Here is a 16,892-nt window from a genome sequence, read left to right on the forward strand (position 1 = left end):
GAGGGTCATAAGGACAGAGGGATGTCGTATGCTGTAAAGCCCTGTGAGGCAAATTGTGATTTGTGATATTGGGCTTTATAAATAAAACTGAATTAAATTGAGGAGATTTTTGATTTCAACAAGGCAACCACAATACAGCTTTAACGTTAGTTGATTCAGGAAATAAAAGTAAATTAAATGAATCGTGGAACAATTTTTCAAGAGTCTAAAGTCAACAAGTTTCTCACTCGACTTCACATCGAAGAAGATTGTGTTACTTTATTATATTAAAAGTTACACAGTCTTGCTTTACGTAAAGGATTTGATACCACAGTGTAAATACACTCCGTCAGAAGTCCATTCAGAATCTCACTCTGGTACATAAGTAATAAAATAATGGCAAAAAAAAAAGTACCACTCCCTCTGAAATGTGGTGCAGTGGCAATATAACGTGGAATAAACTGGAAATATTTAGAGTAAAGTACAAGTAGAGTACATTTACACTGAAGCTCAGTACTTAAGTAAATGTAAATGCATCTGACCTTTGACCTTCAGATATTTAATACAGAGTAATGTTCACTCTGTGTTGTGTTTCATGTCACTCTGTTGTTATAGTTGTAGCATTGTGAGCATGGAAAGAACAGAAAGCAAGAGCAGCAAGAGAAACAGCCAGCAGCCACACACACACACACACACACACACACACACACACACAGAGCCCTCCCTGATGTGGATTGAGCCCCGAGCTTCGTCTGTCACTTTTGCGTTTCCACTTCAAGTTCAGGAAATCTAAACTTTCCTCTTCTAATCACCCGTCCCTTTGAAAGGGATAAAAAGAATTAGTGGGGACAGTAATTGCCCCCCCGCGGCCCCCACCGGCCCTCATCTAGGTGCCCTACAGTAGACCTTGGGACCTTTGGCATGCTAATGATAGGGGGGCTCAGCTTTGACACTACAGGGACCAACCCAGCCAGCTCTGGAGAGGGAGTTGCTGAGGAGGACAGTTTGTTAGGTCTGCGTCACGATGAGCCTGTTCACAACATAGAAATTCAGGCAGCTCCTGTGGGGACACTGTTAAACTGTAAATGTGAAGCACGGCACAGCTGATATAAATAAATTAAGTTTGGAACATGTAGATACATGAGAGAGCTTTGTTTTATCATCATTCAAACCGTTTCTATTGGACGTAGGAGTAAAAACAAATAGACACATCTAAACTCATGTCCTTTGTGATCACATCTGTCATAACTGAACATTATGACAATAGCACAAGTTTCATTGAAGTGATGCAGCACAAACACAGCAGTCTGTGCTGTTATCATGACTCTACTCAGGTTAACACCACTATAGAAATAACTGAGTGAGAGAGTTCATGTTTGAATCTCATAGACAGTGAATGGATTTTTTTTTTTAAACCAAAGTGGTGAATGAAGTAAAGTGATAATCCTAAATTACCAGTCGGGATAAAAGTCATAATACAACAAAGTAAAAGTCTCTGTTACACAAACTGACTTTTTCTTTAAAAACAGAATGTCTAAGGCCGGTCGCTGCTGCAGTGGGGTTATGAAATAGGAAATTTGATTTCAGGAAATAAGTAAAACTGGGGTATTCTTACCCCTCCTACAATAGCTGACTATTAATTATTTTTTATTTTATTTTATTATCTTTTTTTCTTTGTTTGTTTGTTTATAAAATAATAAAATATCTATTTTTATTTTTTATTTTTTACTACTCTATTATTATTATTATTACACATTTCAATAAATGTGTTACAATTATGATGAATTATTTCTTTCTTTTTTACTATCATCATCTGATATTACTTATTTTCCAAAATGTATTATGATTATTTATTTGTTTATTTAATTATTTATCTATTTTTATAGAATACTATTTTTTTACAACTCTTTTTTACTATCATCATCTGATTATTACTTATTTTCCAATAAATGTATTATGAGTATTCATTTATTGAATTATTTAGTTGTTTGTTTGTTTATTTATGTATTTATTTATTTAATTATTTCTCTATTTTATCAAATAATATATTTTTTACTACTCTTTTTTACTATTCATTTATATAAAAAATAATTTTATATTTAATATTGTTTTATTTTTCACTACTTATTTTCCAATAAATGTATTATTATTATTGTTGTTATTAGTAGTAGTATTTATTTATTTATTCACCATTTTCTCCTCCTTGTTTGTATATATATTTCTTTCTGTTTTGTACTTGTAACATCAACACTGTTGATTTTGCACCGATAAAAAAAAGAAAAGAAAAGGATAACTGGATTATTCTTCCTGTCCTGATGGATTCTGTTTCACTTTAAGGGTTTAGAATTTAATCATAGATTTAATGAGGAAGGAGCTTTGTGCAGGAACAGTCGATCTTAATTTGAAAAGTGATCAAATGTTTTGTATGAAAATTCTGAATTAGTAAAGTAGCTCGTAACTGCTGCTGTCAGAGAGAAAAATACAGTACAATATTAACTTCTGAATCATAGTGGAGTGTGCAGTGGCACAAAATGAAAATGCTCAAGTAAAGTACAAGTCCTGTCAAATGGTGCTTAAAGTAAATGTTCTTTGACTCATCCAAACCTTTAGGTTAGTTTATTGTCTGCATTTGGGCGAGTGTGTTATATGTATATTATGACAAAGCAGCTGATTTATATGTAACAAATAATCTGAATCCTCTCATGTGTTTGAATCTTGTAATTAAAGCAACAGATGAAACGCAAGAAAACTCAGTATCAGTAATATATCCAGTAATGCACTGTATGTGTGCACCTTTCAGGTTTTATTGCTGTTAAATTTTGATTCATTGTGATTATTTTACGTGTTTCCATCTGAGGAGATAGTGAGGCTGTATTTCATTTTCTTCCTTGCAGCTTTGTTTTTGCCTGTTTCCTCTTCTCCTCCACTGTGATGGTCGCCGTTGCCTGATGTAAATATGAGCAGCTGAGGTCAGCAGACACCAGTGTGTGAGAAAACACAGTTAAATCTTCTTACTGCAGTCCCCAGCTGTGTGCACATGCACCCACACACACACACACATATAAACAGTAGACCCTGTGGAGTGAGATCACACTTCAGCCTATCTCCCTCTGACGTGAGGAGGGATCTACTTGGGGCTGTGCTGGGAAGCTGCGAAAGACATTAGCAAATATTAGCAGATATTAATCATAGCTTTTGGGTGGATCATCATAACCGGGCCCCGCTGTCTGCTCGGGAAGACTTTTTATAACCACCACAGTCTGCAGGACTGGGAGCTGGGTGGGTGAGTCTTTTAGTGGGAGGGTTGAATGGGCAGGAGGGGGGAGATCAAAAGGAGCGAGGCCAGTTTCCACTGACAAACAGTAAGTGTTAAAGACAGAGGATTAATGATAGGTGCAGCCAGGAACATTATTTACCCAGAGTCAGAGGACGTGTGACTTCAGAGCTCATCACCCTCTTCCTCTGGCGGCACTTCCTCTCTCTATAAATGCACAATTAAAATGAGATGTTCACACAACACTGTGTCACCTTCTGATGCATGACCAATGAGCCCTCTGCATCTCACTCATCACATTACCAGGCAGTAATATGGAGGACTAATAATAGCACCTTATATACAGTATATATGTGGGCGACCTGGAAATAAACTGTTACAAACAAAGTACATTACCATTTACTACAGGTGTTAGATGCACTTTGTTCTCTCATCAGTCACAATCCACAAGCTTTATCTGAACCTGTTTTTTTTTATTTGGCTTTTCCTCTTGTGCATTACTGTCTGATTTTACATCTGCAGACCTCAAAAAAATGATCAACTTCAAATAAAACAAGGGATGAAATAATTATGATACTAGGTCAAATAACACATTTTTGTGCTTCATGCTCAAAACTGATCTAAAAAAATGGTTTCAAATATTATTCTTGTTACAAATAGATGGCACAACTTTTTAAATAATATAAAACACACACAAATCTCCAATTTGTAAAGATTTTAAAACATTATATGAAGTAGTTTCATGTCTCCTCCAGATGTTTTAAGACAGAAAAACACTCTTTCTTAAAATTACGTCACATTACAAGGACAGCGAAATAAAGAAAGGTAACGTGAGGAACCAAGAGGTGTTATTACATCACTCCAGTTTTGGCGTCCTTACACTGGCTCCCAGTTTGTTTTAGAATACTTTTTACTTATTACTTTTAAGGCTCTTTATGGTCTCTCTCCGACCTCTTAGTGCCGCACACACCAGGATGTACTTTGAGTTCCTTGGGTAGAGTGTTTGCTGTCCAGGCCCTGAGGCTCTGGAACAGTCTGCCTGAGGAAATCAGGTCGGCTGAGTCTTTAAGTCCCTTCTTAAAACGTACTTTTGTTGGAGAGCCTTTCATGATTTTACTTCAGCTTTAAGTTCATATAAAGTGCCTTTTATTTATACACCAAAGTGTTTATCAGTTCTTTGATTTCATGTCTTGTCTGTTTTAAATATCGACATGAAAAGCTCTTTGTAACTCTGTTTTGAAGAGCGCTATATAGATAAAGGTTATTATAAGGTAATACAGGCAGTATTAAATGCTTCAAATGTTGATTGGGACAGTTTTTGTAAAGTGTAATGGAAATGACAACTTCCTGAGCAGTTACCTTCTCATAATGCCAAATTCCTGACATTACGTTAGCTATCTGGCACATGTTACACGCATTAGCTAGCAAACAGCCGATACATTCTGAGGATCTGTTGATATTCAGATATATCAGATGTTGATGGGTAACTTGTTATTGTAATGCCACACCAATGACAACAACCAGCTCTGGCTGCTCTCATGCATTGTTCATACATTTTCCTACAAAACATAACGCACCAAAATTCGTATATCCATGAAATCATGAGCCAGTGACTTGTGCATAACTTCTACGTGGAACTGACGCCGTACCAACGGTGCAGGCTTTGCGTAGAGCTGACACACAAATATAAATCTGCCATTAGGGAAGGCTGCAGTCACGTGACCAAAGCGTTGACGGGAGTAAAGAAGGAAGCAGTCCCAAGCAGCACTCATAAAGAGGCAGGTTGGGGCGGTGGATGGGTCACAAAGCACAGGACTTTCCCCATGAGACTGGTGCTCAGACCTGTGAGAGCTTTGAGTGAACTGAGCATGGTTTTAAGGTGCATTCTCACCATGTTTCTTTTCCCAAACCTTACCACAGTAACTTTACTTGCCTAAACCTAACCTCTGTAGCTTTACGTTAATTACCTAACTTTACGTTAGGAATGTATCGTCATTCGTGGGATGCTAATTTTCAGGATATTGCTAGGTGACATGTTGACCTCACGCTAGAACTGTTGTTATGTAAATAATAAATATTTTGCTAAAAATGTCACTAAGTGCCTGAAAACAAATGTTTTTGGTGAGAACAGGCTACTCAATCAACTATCACTAATATTAGCTGTCATAGCTAAGTTACTTGCAATTAAATAGCCCGACATTCCCAGCAGCTACAGCCATGACACATTGATGTTGACCTTCAGTGACCTTAATAAAGTCTTTAGACCCTCCAATCCAGTGTCCAGCATGTTGGTCCAGTGTTGTAGGGCCGTACCTGCTCTCTGTGTTGACACTATGGCCATATGAGATATGTTCAGTCTTGTGGCCTAACAGACACACTGATGGACAGTTTGGTTTATTTGTGTTGAATAAACAGGTCCGTCCTCAGTGTATGTGTGATGGAAGTTTCAAGTTTCCACATAAGCTGCACACTGGACCATGACTGGCTTCCAAACTAATGATGGTATGAACAACTATTTGAATCAGATTTAAAGTGAAAGCAGATAAACATTCCCATGTTAGATGATCGTGAGTTGTGCATACATTATTGTGCACATAGAAGCTCAAACATTATAGTGAAATAACAAGAGGCACAACACTTTTCTTGAGTGGGTGAAATAACAAGAGGCACAACACTTTTCTTGAGTGGAGGGAGTTTTATTCTATAACTGTTTATGATCATTCTTGTGAGTGGGTTCCTCTTGATGAGGCGACAACCTGTCTGTCATTGATTTAATAAATATATAGAATGCAGGATGCAACTGTGACTATCAGAAGGAAGTATGGTTGCCTGTGAGCCCTGTCATTCAGCTATACCTCTACGGGTGTCCAGTGGCCTCAGAGAGAAGCCAGCGTCTGCCTGCAGAGTCTGGAGGCCAGGCAGGACTATAGGAAGAGGGGAGCCCCCGCTGCACCGTAAACCGGAGTGGGGGTAAACAAAGGGGGCCGGGCAGATTTTACTGCCTTCCCACGCCAGGCAGCAGCAGCAGCTGACTGGAAAGTGTTACCTGGAATATGCCGAGTCGCCCCCTCCACCAGCAGACAGCCAATCTGAATGCAGGCACAGTGACCCAGGTGTACAAACAGCAAACAGTGGGGCCACATCAAAGGGTCTCATTAAAAGACAATAGATGCAGCCCTCCTCCTCATCTCCCCTGCCTCCCCCCCTCCACCCCCATGTTCTGCCAGGGCTTTTACCACAACACACAGCCCTCCCAGCTGCACTGCATCCCCCCTGAGACCAGCACACTGCCCCCTGCTGTCCAGTGTGGTGGTGAGAGGGGAGCGTTACAGCTTTATCCAGGCTCCAGAAACTTAATGGTTATCTTAAACATATGTATCTGAAATAAATATCAGTGCAAATGAAAAGAGAGCAAGAATATTTACTTATTAAAGGGTATTTTGAATTGTTGCTAAAGGTGAGGGTCTGTGTAAGTCAAAGACTGTTTAAAGTAAAGCCTCCATGACGTCACCCATTGGTTTGTGCACATTTGTTTTGAGGCCTTGAGTTTGGCATCTTGGCTGTCACCATCTTCGATTTTTGGAGTGAAGTGAAGTGCTCATTTTTGGACCAGAGGGTGGAGATAACGCGAACGCTAGCTGCTAGTTTGGTTAGCACAGTGCATTTGCAGCTAGGGTTACCTGTAATAATGTTTGTGGCAATTTTTGCTTGAGAACAAAAGGCTTAAAACCATTAAAACAAAATTTACTTACCTTAAAATTGATCATCAGACTCCTTAAAGGGTTTTGTACTAGCACCAAACGCTGAACAAGACTTTTTTAGATGATCAAAACCTTACAATTAAGTTATGTAATGTCATGTAAAAAATTCCGCCCCATACAGTTGAATGTTGAAATTAGCTATAGAGGCCAAAACCTTTTTGTTGTACCAGGCTGTAAACATGTTTATGTCTGAGGTCTGTGGGGATTGATTCGTTGTTGGAGATAGCCTCAAGTGGCCATTAGAGGAACTGCAGTTTTTGGCACTTCGTGTTGGCTTCATTTTCCAGCCCTGGAGGATACAACTTAGGGCGCATTCACACCAGGATAGTCCGGGGGACTCGGTTCAATTGGGCGGGGAATGCCGAAAAATTTCACACCTTCATTTGGTTCGGTTCACTTTCACACTGCACTTTTTAAAGCGGACCAAACCGCCTGGACAACATCCCGCAGTTACAGCAGCTGAGGAAGAAGATAACCTGGCTCATCGATTGGCCAGGACCGAAAACGGAAATCCATCCCCTTCAGCCAATATATTGCTGTCACAGTTGTTTTGTTTTTTTACCTTGATGTGATACTGATCTGCCAACCGATTAAATCTGCGTGCCGTGATCCTCTCGCTAAACAATTTAAAAAATGCTTCTCCTGGTTTGCACTGTTGGCTCTCTACATCACTTCCTCTCTTTGGTCCACTAAATAGTCAGTTTGCATTTCCCACTGTAAGCGAACCGCACCAGGATTCACTTGCAAGTGAACCGAGACCCCCAGTTTTCAAGCGGACCAGGGTTCGCTCGTTTGGTCTGCACCAGAGTTTGAATGAGCTTCACACCACTCCAAACGAACCGAACTATCCGTGGAAGCGGACCAGGGTTCGTTTAAAGCGGACAAAATAGCGCCAGTGTGAATTCATCCTAAGTTTCAGTTTGTAATCTGATTTTGTTAAAGACCATTATCACCTATCCATCAACATCCCTGTACCATTATAATGGGACCAGGGGACCACTGTGGACCTTAAAGAATATATCTGGTGATATTCTATGACTGCAACCAACAATGTATCTGAGCTTCATATATGTAATTCCTCTGTGCCACAGAGCTCACCCAGGAGCATGCTCCTTCATCACCATGAACACACACACAAGTTTATCTTGACTCAATCCCACACACGCCATCCTGCTGAGCCACATACTTACTAAAACTCAAAGCTTGTATTGTATTGGTGAAAATAGTCCCCAGCAAGTGCACTACTTCCTCCTGTTTGGCTTGTGATTACTCAAAACTACAGTGACCAGCTGGTTTATGTTTATAGGAACACAGAAAGGCTGCAGAAGCTGTGCCAGCTTCATCCTCTAAAGGGCTGTACCTGTGGTTTTATATATTTTGGCTCTATACTCTATACTTTAAATCAAAGCTCATCATGCAACCCACACTACAATAATTGAAGTACCTCTTTGACATCCATTGGTGTCTATCATTTCCATGAAATTGGCGCGTAATCAGTCACAGTGAATATAAAGTCTGCATTAATGCTTGTCGAGTTAATTTATTGAAATATTGCAGTGCAATCTGTTCATTTCATGAGTCACCTAATGATCTACAAATCCCATAAAACTGAATTGAAACTAATGGCTGCCCAAAAAAAACCCTCTAAAAAATCTAAAAGTGTATAGTAGGCATTTCAAATGGTCAAAAAATATATAAAATATATGTCAAATGAAGATAAAAGAAGTTAAATTTCTTTCTCCCATATTTTAAAGCAATGTTATCCCATATTTTCCAAACAAATGTGTTTTCCTAAGTGTCTCTCAGATGTGCGATACACCTGTACTTTCTCCTCCAGTCTCTGAAACATAAATGTCCTCCACAGGGAAACTACCTGCTTAAAAGTAGAAAAAACCTGAATATTGATACATCAAAGCTCTACCCTCTCATTTCATCTCTTATCATCACGATATCAACCTTATATGAGCTTAGCATCACTCCCAGCTGTCAGTGCAGAGGCCTGACAGATGTGCAGATGATGGTAATGATACGATACGAAGTTAACGCCTTTGCAATAAAGTCATTATTAGAATTTCTCTCTGAGCAGTCAGCGATCATTATAGGAAAACAACTTCAAAAATCCATTACAGCACTATATCTGCCTCACGCCTCCCATCCTCATATCAGCGACATCACTGAGCGCCCACGTCTCTGATGTAAACTTTGAATTAGAAGTCTGGTCCCCAGAGTCACTGGGGATCACGTACGTAAGCATTTCTGCAGCAGTCAGAAGATGTGAGATGCAGGAAGACGTCATCACTCGTCCCGGCTAAAGGAAAACAACACAGAGGCATTTTAAAGCAGCACCCTAGAGGCCTGCGCTGCTGCGCTGTTAGATGTGAGCCGGCCTGGGAAAAGCCTATCTGGACTCCACAGACAGCAGCAGCCTGCAGCTTTGATGGGGAAGCCTCTTTGTAGTTGGCCTGGAGATGGCTTGTTAGTCAGTAAAAGTGAGGGCTAAATGGCTCCCTAACAGGAAGCAGTTTACACGGTGACGCTCAACCTGCCTGTGGCTCTCTATTGTCCCGAGCCCCATGTCCCACTTCATTACCATTTCCATAAGAAAGGAACAGTAATTGCCCCTTTTCTTCTGCTGCCCCTTCATCTTGGAGTGTTTCTTCTTCTTTTTTTACCCCCCTTCCTTCTTCTCTTGCTCAGTCCCTCTCTATCTAACTGTCCTCTGGTTCTGAGACGTCCGAGCAAACTGGCTAGAAAATAATTCATGTGATACATTTTATAAACAAGGATTATTATGTTCTTCTTTTCTTTAAGTACATGTTTCAGTCTTTCAAAGAAAAGGATGTAAATAAATCATTACTATAAACAATCACATCATTCTCATTGTCCCACCACCTTCCAAAAGTACCCGAAAGGTCCAAAGAATCAGTGCAGTGTTTGTGCAGGAGGTCCTGAGACTCTCCTGACCTTTGACCTGACCTCAGATGGGGGACATGTCTGCTTGGATGACTGACTGACTAGTGCGGAGTATTAGTGTTTCACTGGTTTACCTGGAAACACAGTACACAAGATGTTCTTTTTTAGCTCTCGTTTTCGTTTGTAATAAATCACCCTGGTCTCAATCCAAAGTCGTCAAATACCAGCGCTTGGGCAGTGAATTCTGGCGTCAGACACGGACAAAAAAGCCGTTATTTCACGTCTGTATGATACGTGGCTGGTCACCGTTATTGCGTAATTTGCAACGGGACAACAATGTCAGTTAAGGGGCGGAAGTCCAAGGTGGGAGCGGTGGTGGATGAGCCTGGGATGGTGGTGTTCACTTCCTGTAAGATTGGAAAACCAAACCCTGTTCTTTTTTCTTAAACCCGAACCACATGCTTTGTTGGCTAAACATAACCACGTGTTTGTTATTGAAGGAAAAAACGTCTATTTACGGTGTTGTACGGACACAGCCAGCCGCCATTATTGTGTAATGGCGCCAGCAGCATAAGGAGTAAACAATATAAGGTAAGGGGGCGAAAGTCTGACTTGGGCAGGTTTGAGGGCTGGTGGGATGATTGGAGCGACATAGTGCTTTTATTTTGAAAGAGACTGTATGTAAACTTTCATTTTCTGTGTAAACCGGAGTGTATTTTGAAAACACACAAAGCATGTCACAGGCTGAAGTTGACACGGCATCCCAGAACGTCAACAACCAACACATCCAGGGTACCTTGCACGTCATATGTCGACATGGAAAGTATATGACCAAACGTCGATATGTTAAATATTCAAAACAACCAAATTTGAAGGAACTTGATTTTCTTTCTGTGTTTTTGTCTATAAAGCGACGCATGAATAAAATATTTTATAGGACTGCTCTCCTGCTGATGATTATTGATCCTGAGTGCAATGACTCATGATGATCTGTATGTAAATCATCCAGTGAAATATAAGTAAACATTAGTGGTTAAGTGGCTGCAGCGAATAGTTCAGCCGAGAAACAGAGACTATGAATAAGAATAAAACAAACTGGGGGTGAGAGTGCCTGGAATCAACACTTGAGCAACAGGGTCAGAGAGGATACACACACTCTCTCACACTCTCATCACGGGACTTCTTTGCCTCACTTTGAACTTCAGAAGGTGACAAGAGGTAAATGCAGCGACAACACGATGAATCTATGCGGAGAGAATGACCAACAGCTTCTGAGTGTCAGTAATCCTATCAGCAGCAAAGTCAAACATGTTGTTTCACACGCACGCTTGGTGGGATACCTGGATCCCACTGAGCCCCCACAGCAGAGGCCCCTGAACAGATCTGCAATCTGAAAGTTTGGAGTTGTATATGTAGGTAAATAGAATCTATATATAACTTGTGTGGGTGTCAAAGGCTTTAGATGCTCTTCCCAAACTTCACAAACACTCCTGTCTCCCCAGTTTCCTGACTCCCTCCATGGGAAGGCTGCAGGTAGTGCTGCTGTCAAGGGAGGGGGGAGGGCCACCGGACCCCCTCGGTGACTTGAACTGTTTTAATCATGGCCCCATGTGGACCCCGACAAAAGAGCCAGGTCGGAATCACCGTCTGCTCTTTTGTTGCGGGGGGAGCCACTGAGGCTGGGAGCGGGCCGCAGGCTCAAACGCTGCTCCCATCACCACAGCAGGCCTCCTGTTTATTTGCTTTGGAGATTGTTTTATCCCAGGTGACAGTGAAGGTAGCAGGTTCCCGGCATGATATATTGCACTGGGATCATTTCTACCAGTCGTCCGGTCACGGCTGTCAGCGGGGCGGCTGTGGGAGACACATCTAACATGCTCCTCGTTGCATTACATACACACAGATTACAGTTATAATTATACATGAAGCAGTGATCTATACATAACTGAGCACGCTGCTAATGACATTTATGAGCAATGTGTATTCAGATGTAATTTATCTCTCACAGTCTTCAGTCAACAGCATATGTTATGTTGGCGTACCCCCTATGTGTAATAATAAATAGCAATGCCTTTTATGATTATTATTATGATTGTGATTATGGTTATGATTATTTATTTATCTATTGATATATTGTTTTGTTTAGGCTCAGTTTAATTGCTTCTTCGCTGCTATTAACAATCTAAAACTTGAATCTGCAACAGCCTGAGATAAACACAGCTGAGTTAAATATAAATATGATCTAAAAATACATTAAAAGTGTAATTTTTAATAGTCTGAAACCATACGCAGTGTTCGATTAGTCGATTGACAGCAAATTGTCATCAATTTTGGTCATCAAAAACATGTTGAAGCCATGTATTGTTGTCTTTCTGCCTTTAAATTGTGAATATTTGCTGTTTCAGGCATTTTTATAAATATTTCAGGGTATAATTGGACGAACCGTGCAGGCTGGAGACCTGACTGTCAGCTCTGATCTAACATTTAGGCTGATTGCTGTTCTGGGGTGTCAGAGAAACATGACTCTGCTCTACATTCCCATTACCTTCTCTATTGTACCTGGTCTGATGAGCTCTCAGCAGGTGACGAGCGGTTGTTTATTCCAGAACTTTAATTGTTTCTGTAGTCATTTTTAATAAGAGATTAGTTATAAAACAGTGGGCATCAAGCTTTTTCGTCAAGGGAACCCCTTTTCTATCATTGAGCTAAGTGACCAAGTGACAGACCAGCAGATAAACTGTACATTTAACCCAAATAGTGAAGCAATAAGTGCAGGAAGTGTGTATAAAATGAGCAATTAAGATGAATTTTGAGCAGATTATTTACTGAGAATATTACATCAGGGAGTTTTTTTATGATTTTCTGTCTATATTGTGTTTTTAAAAACAATCATACATATGTAATAGGCTTCTTCTTCTCCCTGATGCTTAGCCATTATTCTATTAGCTCAGTTTGATGCAGGACGAGTCTGTTACGCAGACTAAAGGCTCTGTGAATACACCCTGTGCTCAGGCCTCATCCTGCCAGACTCTTTTTAAGTTTAAATCTTGAATAAAACACTTTAAAAATGACATTACCTGTAGTTTACTCCACATAAGTAATCGAAATCCTGAGATACAGGCCTAATGTATATATTTTTAAAAATGTTTTTTTACACCTCATGAAAAAAAAGACCAAGGTGATCTGGTGACGGCCTTGTGAAGCTTTGCTGACCTCTAGTGGGGGTCAGGACCCCAGGTTGGGAACCAGTGTTACAGAGGAATATTAGACTTAAATCCAAGTTTTCAGGGGGTTTAAAGCTGAAGGCAGTAATTCTTATTCAAATAACTTTTTGTCATATTTTCTGACAAGGTCGAGGGTGGGCTCTATGGACATGGAAGGGCCAAAAAAGGGGGTTAGAGCATGGTTTCAAGTTTCTACCACCTTTCTATGAAATGTTATCCTCAAAAATACCTTCCCGGTTTTGGACCCAACTCCTCGAGGGTCGAGTTCACCCTCTTCCCGACTTCTTAGAAGGTCGAGGGTGGGCTCTGACGACATGGAAGGGCCTACGAAGGGCGGGTAGAGCTTGGTTTCAAGTCTCTACCACCTTTCTATCAAAAGTTATTCACGAAAAGACCTTCCTGTTGTGGTTTTCTTGCCTCTACCTAACTCCTTGAGGGTCAAGTTCACCCTCGTCCTGACGTCTTAGAGCGTCGCGGGTGGGCTCTATCAACACGTGGCACATGAGGCAATTAAACATTGTCACTATACCTCCATTAAAATCAGTAATTTTCACCACCGAAAGGCTCAGACTATTATAAGTGTCTGAAGAGTCTCTTTACCTTTCACTTGATCCAGTCTGTTTGTTATTGCCTCATTTGACAGAAGTCTCCTTCTGAAACATCACCGGATGTCACTTGTTGCAAGAAAACAACAGTAGGAATATGTGTGAGATCTGGAGAGAGTGTAATAACCACAGTAGTTCAGTGTTCTCTGAAAGATATTCATTGTCATGGATGATTATTTACCTGACTCCATCCAGGTGGAGCAAAGTGCACCCTGAAGATTTTTTAAACTATTATTTTCAAGATAAAGAACGACAGCTCATGCTCAGTTACTCGGCTATTTAAAACAGTTTATTAGAAAAATAAAAATAGTTCCTAGCCTTTCAGATTCCTTGTCTGGCTTCAAAGTTAGATAAACGTTTGACGCACTCTGTATCTCTGTCCTTTCAACACTTTATTGGAGCTTTAATGAAATATTCAAGATGCCATGTTTTCTATATGACTGCCACACTGGAGGAAATGGAAATATATTAACTGTGGACTTTACTGGATTCCAAAAAGCTGCATTTGAACTGTGTAAATGTCAGAGTGGCTTGCATCAGTACAAGACAAATGATGCCATTAGGATGAGCCTGCTGATTAATATTGATCACCGGGCTCTTATTAATGTGAGCACGCTCTCTTCTCTCTTGTCACTCTTCTGCTGCTTTTAAGACACACAACTGCCGACACTCTTTCAACGTTTGGTGACATTTTCATTGATCCTCGCAGTGATCTCCGGCTAAATGGCCCCCTGGTGTTTATTACAGAGGAGGACGGAGGGGGAAACATCTGTACAAATGAAAGCTTTGGATAGGAACGATCTGCTTAGAGCTCAGATACAGCTGCAGGGAAAATGTGTGAGAAGCTAAAGGGATGTCCAATCAGATGTTGCTTTGGTGGCTGCTGCTTGTTGTCACATGATGCTAGTTTGTCTACCTACTGAGTTTTTGCTTTCCCATACACATTAGCCAGTCTTTAAACAATGCATGGTCACCCTCTGGTGGCCACTACAGTCACCACTATGTGGCTGTACGCTCCTGCACCGGCCCTCCATATAACTCTTCACTATGCTTGGTACAATAATTTAATCTTCTCTGAATGTGAACCCCCAAACAATGTACAATGTTTTTCCCAACAACATACACGAGGCTGCTGCTACAAATCACATAGAGAGGTGACAAAAATGCACGTCTCCACAGTTTCACTTTTCCAGGCCTGAATATTACACAAGAATCAAATTACGGGCACGGGCTTTGTGAATGATTGATATAATGCAACAGCATGCAGTAAAAATGACTCCGGGATGTTTTATTCATGAGGGGTTAAATAAACAATAAAATCTGGGCTGAAACGTGAACACCAGGAGAACAATGGATTCATGAGAATAGCAGACACATTAGATTGTTGTATAATCGTTCATTCCCGGTGTTATCGCAGGAAAATGTATAAATTTAGTCAGAATATAATTTGAATTCTGATGTCAGTGGCAGCAGAAGGCAAAATACTGCACTCCGCTTTGAAGATTTGGACTTCAGAGAGAAACATTTTTGAACACATCTCATCAGGCTTTATGGAATTTTTATAAGTGAGTTTGCATTCATGTTGGGACCTCTTTCTCCCTTTCCTGCTCTCTGAATTGGACACTTTCATTTGCACCAGTGTCTTTCACTCTCTCCAAACCATGACAAACAGATGCATTAGCCCCCTAATTGCTGAGATTACCAATGAGATGCCTTATGAGTTACCAGGGTTGCCTCCTAGAAATGAAAGCCCCGGCCAATTTGCATGGGAGGTAATTGAATCGCCTGCAGTGAGGGAGAGAGGGGACGTGCTACGCATTACAGCCCAATTGGCTTCTTGGAGAGTGTGGCATGAAAAGCCATTTTCAAGCACTGAATGCCAAGGGTTTGCTCTCTCATTCATGTAGAGTCCACTTCTCGCAGCCTTTCCCATCCACTCCAGTGTTTCTCCGGACCGGTTGATGGCTGTTGAATGGGGGTTGCGTTCAGGGGCCCTCGCACTTATGGGGAAATGACCAATCACTCCTTCATCTGGAAATCCTGAGAACAGCCACGGGAGAGGGTTCGGGTGGGAGAAATGACAGTGTGTGGGAATGTGGAATAAGATTAACTATTGCTGTACAATCCTCCAAAGCGGGGGTGAGAAATGCATTGGGACAGTGGGGAGATGTACATGTCATATGTTATCTGCATGTGCAAACTGATTGTACTGATGAGATGAATACACAGCTACACAGCCACACACCCAGGCACCGTGGACATTTGCATTCCCTGTTAATGCGAATATAACACACTTTTTATATAGGACTCCCTGTGTGCTGCTCCTAACGTCTCCTCTGAATGTTATTCATTGACACTCTGATGCATTGAAATCATTTTCTCACTTAATTCTTGCTGCAATATTTCACATTTCTTGCTTATTTGCATGTTTTGTATCGTCTTGTCTTTGCCTCATGTCATCTTACGTTCACAATGCCTGTCTCATACGTTTTATTAAACGATTCTCAACCTTTTTGTACAGCATTCACTGATATTTGAAACAATAGTTTGCTTCCAAATTTGTGTAACACTTTGGGAAAGGCCCAAAAAAAAATGGTGAAAGAGACAGGCCTGCACAGATGCCTCAGTCCTATATCTATCAAACTTATAAGAAATTTAGCATAGCGTTAGTTCAGGCAGAGTACGGTGTCAAGCTCAGCTCACATCTTTGTTGCTGCTCTCCCTGCCTTAGGCTTTCCATGTAGGTGCATGGAAGGGCAGGGAGGTTTGCCTCTCTGCCTTAGGCTTTCCTCATCTGCACATGGAAGGGCAGACAGGTGTGCTCTCTCTGCCTTATGGCTTTCCATGTAGGTGCATGGAAGGGCAGGGAGGTTTGCCTCTCCCCAGAACAGAGCCATGCTGCCAAGTATAATACTGTGCCAAAGTTTTCTTTGACAAAAGTGTTCCTGACTGAATTACAATCAAGTACTTTGGAGTAAATACGTTCTTTGCCAGATGTGAAGAATGAGATACATTCATCAAATGACTTACTCCGAGTCCTCAGCAGTCGCCAGAAGAAAATGTTGTATATGTATATGAGCTGACTTCTTCATCTGGAGGTCGAGGTGATGGTGGGTGACGTGACATAGATGAAATG

This window comes from Epinephelus moara, chromosome 22 (assembly GCF_006386435.1).
Source record: "Epinephelus moara isolate mb chromosome 22, YSFRI_EMoa_1.0, whole genome shotgun sequence".
In the NCBI taxonomy this organism is placed as follows: domain Eukaryota; kingdom Metazoa; phylum Chordata; class Actinopteri; order Perciformes; family Serranidae; genus Epinephelus; species Epinephelus moara.